Source organism: Rattus norvegicus, chromosome 8 (genome assembly GCF_021556685.1).
Source record: "Rattus norvegicus strain SHRSP/BbbUtx chromosome 8, alternate assembly SHRSP_T2T, whole genome shotgun sequence".
NCBI classification, from domain to species: domain Eukaryota; kingdom Metazoa; phylum Chordata; class Mammalia; order Rodentia; family Muridae; genus Rattus; species Rattus norvegicus.
Genome location: NC_141541.1, coordinates 77,831,138 through 77,845,717, shown reverse-complemented (window position 1 = coordinate 77,845,717; position 14,580 = coordinate 77,831,138). Strand labels below are relative to the sequence as shown.

The following is a 14,580-nucleotide window of genomic DNA, read 5'->3' as shown; positions in this document are numbered from 1 at the left end:
TCACAAAGATCTAGGAAGTAGAGGGCCTAATGGTGAGGCTGCTATGTACAGGCTGAGAGGGGTGAATCACTAGCCAGAGGGCGTTGTCATTGGGCATGGGGACAGCAGGGCCCTGTGGAGGAATACATACTCAGCATATATATTGTATCTCAGGAAAACAAGGGGGCAAGTGTGTTAGGAAGCCATGTCCATGGGGTGACCCCAAACCCAAGGTCCTGAATGAATGGTGCAAAGTTAAGTTTGGTTAACAGAAGGGTAGAAGGTGGGAGGGCCAAAGTGACTAGACTCAGTACCAATTGTTATTTATTTACCCAATCACCCAAACCCGAGACTTAAAGAGAGCTACAAAAGCCAGGCGTCAAGATCCACACCTGGAATCTCATCTCTTAGCAGCTGGAGCTGGGAGGATGGGAAGTTCATCCTTGGGTCCATATTGAGTTTGAGGCTAACCTGAGCTACCTGAGACCCTGTCTTAAAAAAAAGAAAAGAAGTCGATATTCCACATGAGAGGACCCTCCCTACACTTAACTCCTAGCTCCTCCAAAATGTAAACCTCAGGGAGCCTTAGTTGCAGACGCAGCCACCCTCCCCTTCTGGCAATCTGCTCCCCAGAACTGCATCTCTCTTCTCAGCACCTCAACCTCACCCAGCTGACCAACTAGTTTCAACCTGCATACCAGAAAGAAAGAGCTATCTGGTGAGCCATCTGTTGATGAGAACGCTAAGCTAAGACAGGACCTTGGCTCCCAGGGCGGGCTGGGACTTGGCCACCCCGTGAAAAGGGCTCTTTCTCAGGCAGGTGTTTTCGTTTAAGAAAATAAACCAGCCAAGTCCGGGCAGACTGAGAGCTACACACCCCTCCAAGCCAATCTGGAGTGGCTCTGCCCAACCCCCACTGCTGGGAAAACAGGGCTGCCTCAGCACCTCCCTAAATGAAGGGAACAGAGTGTCTCCTGTGGCCTTGAAAATATTAATAAATGAGACTTAACCTGATGGCTCAAGGCTCTCAGGGGGCAAAGCTTGGCAGTAACACACTCTGTGGAGCTGTTACAAGGTCAGTCAGTCATTTGCATGGGACAGACAATCTGTTTTAATATTTTATAGGTTTGTCTTTTAAAAAACCTAAGATCTAGATCTTTTTACATTTTATTGTTTTGTTCAAAAAAAAAAGTAGTTACAACAATGATCAAAAAGTACAAATGAAGTTCTTTTTTAAACCTCTCTCCTGCAAAAGGAAAGCCAAGCAAACGTTTTTCAAGAAGCCTGAGAGGAAGACTCTCACATGTAACGCTGGAAACAGTAAAAATAAGGATTCGCTGAGTTAAAAAGTGCTAGTTCCAGGAAGCCTAGATATAAATTAAAAAAAGAAAAAAAAAAAAAAAAACAACCCAAGAGCTTGACAGGGCTGGTTTGTAGAAAATCCAACCTGGCAGTTTCAGAGACACACCCACTTGGAGAGTAGTTTAAAAGACATGTCTGTTGTTAGGTTACCCCAAAACAGATGCCTAGCAACCACCATGATGAATCAATCATGGAGTGGAATGACCTCAAACCAGAATTTTAGTCAAAACGGGTGGGGGTGGATATGTGGAGGGCTGGGTTTCCCCGCCACAACCCTTACTGTAGGCCCTGGATACTGAAGTGTACAACCCACACTAGGATTTAAAAAAAAAAATACGTGAAGGATGAGAGAGGGAGTTCCCACTGTACCCCACCCTTCACCCCGTTAAATCATCTTTGGTTAACAGAACCTTCTTGAAAGCACATACTTTCCCCCTTAGTTTTATGGTTCTGATTAGTGCTTGAGTCACAGGGCCAAGTTAAGCCCCAGGATTCCTGGAATTCTGCCCACGGCCTTGATCGGACTCAGAAGAGGCCTCTACGGCACTTACTGTCCCTCTGGCTGCCGGATCTGAATCAATATTTGTGTGTTAGCTACACGTAGTGCCGCGTTGCCTTGGGAGCTGATAGAGTTGGAGTGGGTGGAAAAAGACCATCGAGGAAAAAACACGTTCAGGGTTGGGAAACGAAGCCCGTGCATCTATAATTCAATTTCAGTGTCTTATGGTCCACATATTAGGCTTCCAACAGGGCTCAGCTGCCAGAGAAGAGTCCAAGTTCAAAATAATCCACCACACCCTGAACCTCCTTCTCTCTCTCTAAGGCTGTGGTTTCTTCTCTCCCTCCTCCCCCCTCTCTCTTTAGCAAGGTCTCTTCTGTAGCACAGGCTGGCTTCAAACTCATTAAGTAGCCGAGGATGAGCTTGAACTCCCTGCCTCCCACTTTAATGTGGTGCTGGGGACAGAATCCAGGACTTTCAGGCAAGTATTCTAACCACTCAGCGACACTATCGATCTCTCAATGCAATCTTTGCACAGGGACACACATGCACACATGTACATGCCCCCTCCACGTAAGTCAGGCTAGGTCACTAACTCTCCTCTGGGCATGCTCAGTACTATCTGCCCCTCTACCAGAAGCACTCCATCTTGATCAGTGGGCATTTAGGTGAGAATTTAAGCCATAGACAATCATAATGATGTCACCTCGCCCAGATCTCCTCTCAGGCCAGAGTGTTTGGAGGACACCTTCCACACCGTCCAGTCATAAGGCTTGCGACTCACTCTTCTCCTGACTCAGAGGTCTGACGGTGCCTGGCATATAGTAGGTGGTTCACACACTGGGTCTTCCTGTTTTAGGTCTACTTTGTCGTGTCCAAAATAGTCTCTGTTTTCAATTTCCTTTCTCTGCCTAGGACTGCATGTTTAATATCCAGGCCATTCAGACCTGGGAGCCCCCATTCCCAGCCTCTGAACATCTTCATACAGCCTGACCGCTCATCTCAGGGGAGCCTCTTCCCATTTGCATAAGCAACTTGTACCAAGCCCTGTCTCCACAGTATCTGGATGAGATGGCCCTTGCTCTGCCTCAGGGCAGCATGGGAACCACGGCATCCACCGGAGCAAGCAGAGAGTCAGACAACAAAGAGGTAGCAGAAGAGAGGAGGGAGACACATGTGGCCTTGTGACGCCTTTGAGCTGTGAGTGTCCTCTGGGTGTGGCCAGGAGACAAAGGGCACACACAAATGGTTCCATGTCATTCCTGTGCTCAATGTGTCCACATCAAGTCTGGGATGAGAACTAGACTGCTGGGGTGCTGCAGATGGCTACCCTAGGAAGATCTGAGCTCAGATCACTTATAAACTTCAGTGTGCGCCCTCATGGGAACATCTGGAGATCATATTAGTGGACCCACCCAGAATCACAAGTCCCCTCAACAACACGGATGGGCACTGCCTCTGGTAACAAAAGGGAAAACACGCCAGACTGAATGGGTGGAAAGAATTTCTGTTAAGGCCTGGAATTTCCTCTCTCGTGGCCCACAGCTAGAGGAGGGTGTGGCCCGGGGAATTATTTGTAGGTGAAGAAAAAGAGAACAGCCAACTTCTACTCAAGTCTCCAGTTGATTCCAAAGGATAGGGTGGATAGGGTAAATCCCGGGACTCTATACACTCGTTTGGGGATAAGCTCAGGTCCAAGTCCAGTTCTATTAAACAACTGGGTAGAAGCCAGGAAAGGAGACCCAGTTAGGTTTGGGAGTGAATACTAATTTGCAGAAAACATAAAATGTCAAATCAAATTGCTATCTGCCCAATCAATTCAGTTATCCCCCCCCATAGGTTCAAAATCTGAAAAGTAAGGATATGTGAGTGTGTTTGTGTGAGTGTGTGCATGCACATATTGTATGCATATTCATGTGTTTGTGTGTCCAGTCCACTGTTGTATTCTCAGTACCATTAACCGTGGTTAGGGCACAGTAGATACCTGCGAGATCGTTTTTATAACGATTGATGTTTAAAGCAGAGAATAGTGCCTGGCACTCCTTTTGTAACGCAACCACCTTCGCTTGATGAAACAAGCCAAGAGTTAGAGCACAAATTCCCATAAATGCTCACACACATTAATCTAGGCCCAAAGGTGCAGGGAGAAACCACCGTCCTCAAAGATCAATAGCAATTTAGAAGAGTGCCTGGAAAACTACTTAAATCCGAAATTAGCCAGGAAGCCAATGACCAAATCTGCCTGCCTAATGCCAATCAATAGGAAACTTTAATAGCTCAAAGACGCAGGATGTGAAACATCGAGGCATCAGGCCAAGCGCTCCGTAAAAGCCTCAAGTGCTGATGGCTAGTTAGTCAAACTTCCTGAACTGCTAGCACACCAAACAGGAAACCCTCAACAGAGAGACGCACCTAGGTTTCCCCTGCTGCAGCGGAGGTGATGGGCCTCTGGAGAAACCCTTGGACTTAAGATCAGCTGTGTACTTTGGAGAGCGGAAGAGGAGGGCTCTGCTCAGGTCTCCTCAGCCATCTCCAAGTTCCCTGACTCAGATCCACAGACTGAGTGCTTCACACTCTGAACCCAGCAGGAAGTGGGCGGGACTGCAAGTCTCCAAAGCCAACCTAACAGGTCAAGGGGCGCGGGCTGCAAGACGTGGAAGGAACTCAGGAAACAGAAATGGGAGAAGGGTTTCCAAATGACATAATTTGATCAAGACTATCTTTAAAACTAAGGGGGAAAAAACCTTAGCCCCACATCACCCCTCACCCTCCCAGTTTGCATTCCGCTCCACTGCCTTTTGGCACTAAGCTACGATGCGATTTTTTTTCCGGTGCTAGCTTGGGATTCCAAACACCTTCTATAGCTTTGTTGGGGTGGGGCAGGGAGTGGCTTCCAAGTCCAACTTGCAGACCCATCTAATTATACTCCTGAGTGTTTCAGGCTAAGGACCTTGAATTCCAAGAGTCGATGGTTACTCTTAAGGGCTGGAGTTAAATATGGCATACTACTACACAAATGACTAGCTCTTTCCAGTTCTGGGAATGAAGTTCGACCTACTATGGTACTCTATCAATAAGTTTAATCATGATCATCAGGTTTTGTTTGTTTGTTTGTTTGTTTGTTTGTTTGAGACAGAGATCTCACTTACTATGTAGCTCAGGCTGGATTCAAAAGGTATCTTGCTGCCTTAGACTTCTGAGTGTTGAGATTACCGCTGTCTCTCAAGTAACAGTTATTTTTGTTGGCTTTGTTCTGTTTTTACATTTGTATGCCACTGTGTTCAGTGTGCTTTACTTGCCTATTTTTGAATGAACCCGTTTTCGAAAAACCTTCAATAACTCAATGTGAGTGGCGCTAAGAACAACAGAGTTCGGAAACCACTTTCATAGATAAAGAAACTTCTCGAACCACAGCCCTCCATGGCAGCTTTAGAACCTGCCGCCCAGGAACCACGCCCTTTTCTATAGACCCTATCAACTGACTCATGGTGGCTTCGGCGGAGGCGGCGGCGCAGTCAAAGCAACGTCCCCTACAACCACCCGGGGACACTTCCTTCTGCACACATTCTAGCGAGCCGCAAACTCCCCAGCAGGAATGAAATCTGAAGTCGCTGACCTAACAGACAATCTAGAGTTCATGACAAAGACTGAGCTGAGATTGTTTTATGAGTAAAGAAGGACACCAGTACTTAAGACTTGAGATTCTGGTGCCCCCCGGGCCTCCCCCAGGCACCCCGCTCCGACTTCACATATGCACGTCTCTCAGTTGTAAGGAAATTCACCTGAAATTGCACAAGTTACGGTCCAGAGTGAGAGAACGCAGTGCGGAAGGCGGGAGGAGGAAAGTCCACGACTTCTCACTGCTGGGCTGGAGGCTCCCCAGCGGCCACACCCAGTCCCCTCCACTGGCATCTAGCACGTCTGGAATGCAGCTCCCCTCGGCTCCCCGCTCCACATAGGGTCTCCCCGCTTCCGAGGAAACCTCAAAGGGAAGCACTCCCCCCACACCCCCTGCGCCCCGAACACTCAGGAGAGTGGCATGCAAAGAGCACTGTCACTCGCGGGACACTTTGCAACTCTGTTGCTGGGCCCGCAGATCAGCTGAAGGGGCCGGTCCCTCTCCGAGCCTCCCGGGGTCCGCATCGCTGGAGCCTGCCCACTCCCCGTTCAGAACCGCAACCCCGAGGCCATAGCGGGCATCCGGGCCGCGCCCGGCTTACCTGGGCCGGGCACCTATTGCAGAGAGCCTCCCTAGAAGCGGAGCGGCCCGACTGGGCTGGGTGGGGCTTTTATATCCGCCCCATCCTCCCTGCGCGAGGCCGCCCCGCCTCCCCTCCCTCCCCGGCCTGTTCCCACCCTGCTGGGTGACTCACCCAACTTGGAACGCGGCCCAAGCCCAGTCCTGCCCTACGTGACAGCTCCACCACTTCCCCAGGCCCTACAAGCATTCCACACACACCCCAACCCCCCAGTCCCCTTACTCCTAGGGTATGGGTCCCAGTGCTCAGGCTGGCTCTGGGTTATTAAGATTTCAGCTGCCTGGCTTGCCCAATTCACTTCTTTTGCTTTTAGGCTTCTAGGCGGCGAGGTAATGGAGGGTAGAATTGTTTCAAGGAGCATATATTTGGATTCCTCTGAGCTCGGCTGTTGGCACCCAGCTCTCCATGACCGTCTGCAAACATATTAGCTTAACCTCTGGTCACAAGCTGGAGGAGCGTGGGGAGGGCTGCTCGCTTAACTTAGTCCTGCCCCACACAGTCTACTCTGCCTTGGAAACCAAAGCAGGGGGGCCTCCAACCAGTTAGGGAGACCTAGAGGTGAGGCCGGAAGGTCTCTCCCCCAAATAACAGTGCTTCAGTGCTCCCTATACCCCAGGTCCTACTGTCTTTCCTGATTATAAGTTATTGAGGGTTTTCCCCTCGTTCCTTGACCAATTGTTTCTCTGGGTTGTATTGTTTCTTTCCTAGCCTGCTTTTCCAATGGAGACACAGGAACAATGCAGTGGTGAATCGTGTTCGTGTATGACCGATCACACCGCGTTAAACTTCAAGCTAGCATGAGAGCTGGAAATACCTTTCACACTAGTTTTTGGGTTTTTGTTTTCTTTTTCGAGACCGGGTTTTTCTGTGTAGACCTGGTTGTTCGGAAACTAGGCTGGTCTCAAACTCCAAGATCTGACTGCCTCTGCCTCCCCAATGCTGGGATTAAAGTGCACCACCACCACTGCCTGGTCACACTAGGTCCTTAAACTCACTCCTTGCACAGTCCACCTCTCTTTTCTCCAGGTTCTTAAGGGTTTTCCCATCACAAGTCTTTCCTATCTCGTTGTGTGTGCTCGTGGTTCACAACCGCAAGGAACTGTCAGATTCTGGGATGCTGTTCCTCCAGAATATCCACCTTGGCCCACCTCGTTATTTGAGACAAGGTATCTCTTTGGCCCGGAGCTCACAGTTTAGGCAAGATTGGTTGGCCAATAATCCTACCTAAACTGGGAACAGAACTCAAGTTCTTATGCTACGAGATCTTGGGCCACAGGATCATATCCAGATTAACTATCTTCCCAGCCCTGGTCCCTTCTGTCTTCAACATCTGTTTATACTTTCCACTCTGGTCTCAATTCACTCCTAGGAACCAAAGGATGACAGTTAGAGGAAGAGATACTAGGTATAGTGCCCACTGTCACACAGACAGTTAGCTGTGAAGTTGGCCCCAGCAGAGTGACAAATAGAAAATGACATATACCTTTTGATACAATGTCTGATTTACATTCATAGCTCTTCAATGTGGACATCTTTAAAGACAGAAACCTTGTTTATCTTACTACTGGGTGTGAATACCTTGAAGCATAAGACATAGGTGCACACATCTGCTAGCAAGCAGCAGCCTGCCTCCCTGGGTTATTTCTCCACCCAGCCCCACAGGCCCCATACTCTTGCTTGTGTGTGGGAGGGTGGGCGGTCCAGTAGCGGAAATAGCATTTAATTGACATCATGTGAAACATATAAAAGTCACCAACCATCCAAAGAATTTTGGGCTTATCTTGGACATCTGGAAAAGCTGGATGTAACGAGAGCTGTATGTGGCCGGGCCTCATCTACCTCCTGCTAAATATCAGGTCTTTCTTCTTGGCCTATCTTCTTGGCATCCCACCTTTCATCAGGAGATCTCATTGGTTCTGTCTGTAAGCTCATCTGACACACATTATTTCAAAAGCCAATCCGAGGGTACTCTCACTTGATACACAGTTGGGATTGTTTGGAAATCAAATTAACCAATGCTAGCAATGATTGGATTATACTGAATACCCTAACTAGATAGTTTATAAAAGTCTACAAAAAAAAAAAGGCATATGGGTGGGGGTGGGGGTGGGAGGAGGTAAAGTGCTTGCCACGAAAAGCATGAAGACCAGAGTTCGATCTCCAGAATCGATATTGAAAGCTGACTATGTTAGTTGAGTTGGTCCCAAGCCCAGATCTAGGGCTTTGAGTTGGTCCACCCCAACATCTACCTCATCTAGGGCCTGTCCTACAGATTCAAGGCCCTCTGAGACCAGGGCAACTACAGGATATCTGAGAGGAGTCCTGGTGAGGATCCAGTATTGATAGTGTAGCAGGAGCCAGAGGCCTCAAGCCAGCCCAATGACTCACTGTAATGAACATTGCAAAGAGTGCTGTTTGGCCTAGAGGGCATCTAGACTGTGTGATACACCATGACACACTGCAGTTCCCATGGTGAAGTTTTTTATTTTTCTTCTTTAAGTTTATTTTTTGTCTTCTTTTGCAGAGGAGGTTGCAAGGGTAGAGGACAGGTACAAAGGGACGAGGAGACGAGTGGGGTTGGAGTGCATGATGTGAAATTCACAAAGAATCAATAACAAGTTAAAAAAAATAGTTGACTGTGGTGTGCCCTTATAATCGCAGCATCAGGGAGTTGGGAGTTAGAGTGGGTCTTTGAGGCTCTCTGGCCAGCCAGCCTACCCTACTTGGCCAGTTGCTGACCACTGAGCGATCCTGTTTCAAAAGAATGCCCGAGGAACTGCAATAGAGGCTGTTCTCTCATCTTTATGCACACACATTCATGCACAAACCTATACATACTCACACACACTCATGCACACACATACACACACATTTATACATTACACACACAGTCACACACACTCAATACACTCACATATACACACTCATTCACATATGCACTCTTACATACACACACTCACACACATACATACACACACTCACACACATACATATATAACTCACACATATACACACATACATACTCACACATACACTCACACACACACTCACACACATACACACACTCACACACATACACACACTCACACACATACATACACAACTCACACATGCACATATACTCACACACACATACATACGCCCATACGCACACACACACACACACACACACACACTCACACACACACACACACTCACACACACACATATGCATGTATATACACACTCACACATACAGGGAAAGCTCTCATTCCAACCTAACAGCAACACTTTGTAAAAATGTCAGGGAAGCTCTGTGGCCAGGTTAGCCTCTGAAAAGCCAGTTTTCTCCTCAGCAGGACTAACTCTGGTTCCCTGCAGGTCTTGAGGACAGTGGACATTTTATGAGCTTCTAAGTCTCTTGAGCTCTGGCAACTCTGAACTCATAATAAGACCTCAGGCAGATTTTGTTAAACTTGTGTCATGACCTCAGTCACACAGAGGCTGCCACCTGGACAAACCCCTTTGTTTTGAGATATGTTCAGAAGGATCTGCGAGAAGCATCTGCAGGACACCAGTGCTGTTCTCAAACATCACAGGCCCCTTCCCTCCCCACTGATCCATTACAAAGCAGCCAGAATGATCTTGCTAAAAGGCATGTCAGGGTTTTTTTTGTTTTGTTTTGTTTTTTTTTTTTGAGTTTGTTTGGTTTGGATATTGTTTGTTTTTGAAGCAGGGTCTCATGTATCCCTGGCTGCTCTTGAATTCATAGTGTAGCCTAGTATGAGCTGGACCTCTGATCCTCCAGTATCCACTGCTGGGTTTATAGGCTTACGTTATCACTTCTGCATTTTTACAGTGGCAGGGTTGAAGCGAGGGCCTTGTGCACACTGGGCAAGCACTGTATCTGCTGAGCTACATCACCAGACATCTATGACAACGCGATCAAATGCCCCACATTTCTGACATCTTTCCCCTTTACTCTAGGGATTGTGCCAGGACTCAGGCTGAACCTGTGCATGAGTCTCTTTCCTGTGCTACGTTAATCATTCTTAGGCCAACTCACAGGGATGCTTCCTAAGCTAAAAACAACTTAGTTCTTTCTCTCTCTCTTTCTAATTTTTATTTTATATGTATGGGTGTTTTGCCTGCATATATATCTGTGTACCACATTCATACCAGTCGTCCATGAAAGCCAGAAGGGAGTGTTAGATCCTCTGGAATTGGATGGCCAACTGGAGACACTAGGAAGTCTGAGTTCTCTGAAAGAACAGCCGATGAGTGTTCCTAACTACTGAGCCACTCCTCAGCCCCCAGCAGCTTAGTTCTTAGTGCATTTCCCTGCAATTGAGGGAATGAGCGGTGTTGGGAATTGAACCCAGGGCCTTGCAAGTGTGGGACGAGTTTCCTATCATTGAGCTAGCTGCCTCTTCGCAGATCAGATCGGTAAGGCAAAGGGTGAACATCTCAGATCCTATCAGTTGCTATCTTTTTTTCAACCAGCATTTTCAACATAACTCTGCACATTATTTTGTCTTTGTGTTTGCATACAGATATTTAGTAGCTAAATATCTGTCATCAAGAAATAAAACCATAATTCTGCAGACAGGACGTGTTAGTTATGCTCTTATATCTACTAAAAAAGCAATATTTTTCATAACTTAAAGTATGTTAGTGAGGGCCTGGAGAGGTGGCTCAGTGGTTAGAAACGTACTACTCTAGCAGAAGACCTGAGGATGACCCTGAGCACCCAGGTAGAAGAGCTCACAACTGCCTTTAACTCCATCTCCAGAGGTGTCTGGTGCTTTCTGCTAGATTTGTGGGGACTTCACTCATAGTGCATATACCCCCACACAGAGTTGTACACATGAATCTTTTAAAAAGAAACATACAGAAAATATCATTTTTACTGTCAACTTTATTGAAAGCTACCTGAGGTATTTTGAAAGTTTTGAATATAAAATTTAAATACCACATCCTGTTAGCTGGAGTTTTAAAAATAAAAGCTAAGCAGAATACGATATCAGTAACTTGAGTATATCCATGTTAGACTTTAAATGTAAATACATGTATGTGTGTAGGTATGTACATGCATACACTGGCATATGTAAATACACAGGAGAATAGAGACCAAATTAGTAATGGTTACCTTTTAGAAAGTGCACATCAAAAGAATGATCACCTTTTAAACACATTGTTTTTAAAAACATTAAAATGTATTCATGTATTAATATGTGTATAAATGTTTGCCTGCACGTATGTCTGTACACCACATTCATGTACAGCCTACAAAAGGGAGAAGAAGGCATTGTATCCCCTGGAACTGGAGTTAGAGCTGGTTGTGAGCCACCATGTAGGTGCTGAGAAGCAAACTAGAGTCCTTGGGAAGAGCACTCTGTGCTCTAAACCACAGAGACATCTTTTCAACCATCACTTATTAACATTTTGAGTAGCATCTTATGTGTACCGAGCTAGTTTAGAACTCCGATCTCTACCTCCCAAATGCTGGCATTACAGGGACATGCCCCGTCTCCTAGTTTTATGCAGTGAGGGGAATCCAGGCTTCATACATACTAGGCAAGCATTTTGCCGACTAAGGCATTAATATTTAACATAGCTGCTTCTATAATATTAGAGAAAGCTGAAAAAGAAAACAGCCAGGTAAGGATGAGCTGCCTTCGAAGACATTAAGATTAGGATAAACTGTGCCAGGTTTGGAGGAACGCTCAAATCTTGTAAGAAATATCATTATTATGCGTGTGAGTGTTTGGTACATGTATGTGTGTGCATACCACATGTGTGGTGGACAGAGGACAACTGTGTGGCGACAGTTGTCCTTTTCCATCTTCTCGTGGGGTTCAGGAATTAAACTCAGATCTCCAGGCTTGCACAGCAGGCACCTTCACCCCTTGAGCCATCTTATCAGCATTCAGTTATTTTTAATATTTTTCCTCCACTTGAAGAAAACCCAATTATTAAGAAAAACATCTATAAGTAAAGGGCAGGTTGGAACAGCATAGCAGTCTCTGATGACAAAGAAAACACTGCGAACTGAGAAGATGAGGGTATAGGGCACAAATCTCACTTGAGGTCGACTCTCTACTGGTAATTTATGATTGAACAATCAAGGCAGGGTGTACATGGAGAGATTACGAAGAACAGAAATATGTGCTGGGCACAAACATGTAACAGGACACGTGGTGGCATGACATTTATGGGAGGGGTACAGTTGTTTGTGTTGTATCTTATCTCCTGGTGCTGTCTATGCATGTGTGCTGGGCTTCACTCTCAGACTAAGAGCTGCAAGGTCTTCTTTGTAAAGCCCTGGCCCTGGCCAATGTGGGCTAAGAAATTCCACATGCTGAGCAGCTGACGTGCTTGAAAGGGACTCTAGTGGGTCCCAGGAACTTGGAGTGAGAAAAGGAGCATCCTATTTTCCTTTAGCTTCAAACCTAGATCCTCAGTGACCAGTGTGCTATGTCTAGGTCTAGTGATCTTGTACACACACGTGAGCATTGATTCACAGAAACAGGTTTCATTTATTTATTTATTTATTTATTTATTTATTTATTTATTTATTGAAAAGGCCACGTATCTTTTTCTAAGTGGAAGTGCTTTGAATAATTAAACACTGGCCTAACAAATAGATCAATAGATCAGTTTTTTTTTCAAGTATACTTAGCCTTTCTCTTTCTCGGATTCATTTTCTGTGCAAACCAGAAAGAGCATCCCTTGTGTTAGTGAAGATTACCGACCCTTCACATACATGGGTTCCATACCCAGGTGTTCAAACATCTGCTCACAGAAAACCTTTGAAAATGGATCACGCATCTGTATTGAACATGTACACTATTCCCTAAACAACAAACCAAGGCTACTTCTTATAGGGCGCTCACCTTCCATTCGATTTTATAAGCAATAAAGATGGTTAAAAAGCAAGAGTGTCCAGCCTTTGCACATTGCAACACGATGGATGCTACAGTGTGTGAAAATGTTGGGCCACATTGGAAGCTCTCCAGGCAGGGCCACATAGTTCTCTATGGGCTACAGGTTGCACATATCTGTAAAGTACATGGGAAAGTGTGCGGATACCATGTCATTTTATATAATTTTATTGTCATTTCATTTCAAACTGTTATGGCATTGAATAAAGTCCAAGTGCTATTGAGTTTGTTTTTGCTCAGCCTTCAATGCCAAAGATGAAGCAGAACGGAGCCCAGGAGCACAAGAACACCATCTTACAAAGATAACTAACTGAACAAGGGAATCTAGCATCAAAACCATCTGCTGAGGTAAGGCAGGGTGGGGAGGACAGGCTCTCCTTTTATGGTACTGAGACTGTGACTCCAGCAGGAGCCAGAACAGGCAGTGGCTAGTTGGATGCTAGTCAACTGGCACTGTCATGGGGTCCATGCTAGCCCCTGCAAGGAAAACTAATGGTTTCGGTTTTTACACAGGCTGTTCCCTAGCCTCTTGGATTTCCTCTTGTCTGGCTTTCTCCAGGTTTTCATAATCCATGGCGACCTTGTTTCTGAGGAACCAAAGACTGGAAGATCTCAGCTTTGACAACTTCACACACTGTGCTTATGCCAAAAGCTTCTGTCCCCAGCTCCTGTGGCAGAATGGTGACTCTACCAACATCATATAGTGGCTTCACATCATTCTTACTGTTTCTCGAATTCATTTCCCAGCACTGAGAGCCTTCCACCTCATTCTGCGGTCATGGGTATCAGATATGGCAGAGAAACGAACCCCAGATTTTCTATCACTGGGTCCTTTGATGTTGTTTTGCCCATTGGAACTGCCAGGTTGGTTGATGTGGTTATGGATCAGTAATGGGATCCCCAACCTTAGATTTGGGGGTGAGCCTTAGAGCTGCATTAGTGACCACACAATTGTCTACAGCCAGAAACCAGAAACCCCTGACTGGGAATGTCACCTTCCACAGTGGCTACACTGCATGCACATCACACAGCGTCAGCCATGCAGGACATTAAACTCCAGTTGACCAGCATGACCTGGCCCTATGCTTTGGTCAAAGCTAGGTGTGTCTTAGTGTGGTCAAAGATCTGAGCTCAGTGCTAACTGATCAGTTAGACTTCCTAACAGAGAACCACAGACCATTGCTAGTTGAGATAGGTGCTCTGTATAAAGGAGAAGCCATCGGACAGCACACTACAATCATATGTAAATCTGTCATCCATGCCTGCCCAATGACTTTGCATTTACTTGGTCCAGGCTGCTCCGTCTCTGGGTCTTGTCTTCATGGTTCTCCTGTGTCATTTTAAAGAAGGAAATCTGAGCATCCTCAAATTTTGTTACCCACGGAAGAGGAGCCCTGGAATGCATTCCCGATATATTGGAAACCAAGGACTGACTGTGTACAAGAAGTTAATGCTTTAGTTCACACTCTTTGGACTACAGGATCCCAACATGTTTTAGAGTGTTTAAATGTGTATCTGTGATTAAGAAATATTTCTTTATAGTCAAATGAAGCTGGAC

The 14,580-nt window shown here is 46.1% G+C and overlaps 1 protein-coding gene across 1 annotated transcript in view; it reads right to left on the bottom strand.

Annotated features, from left to right (window-relative positions):
* Anxa2 (annexin A2) overlaps window positions 1-6,089 on the bottom strand; it is a 36,392-nt gene extending 30,303 nt beyond the window's left edge. Inside the window, 1 exon segment of the mRNA NM_019905.1 lies at window positions 6,061-6,089. The gene's annotated coding sequence lies outside the window, so the exon portion shown is untranslated.
* Window positions 6,090-14,580: the final 8,491 nt, after the last annotated feature.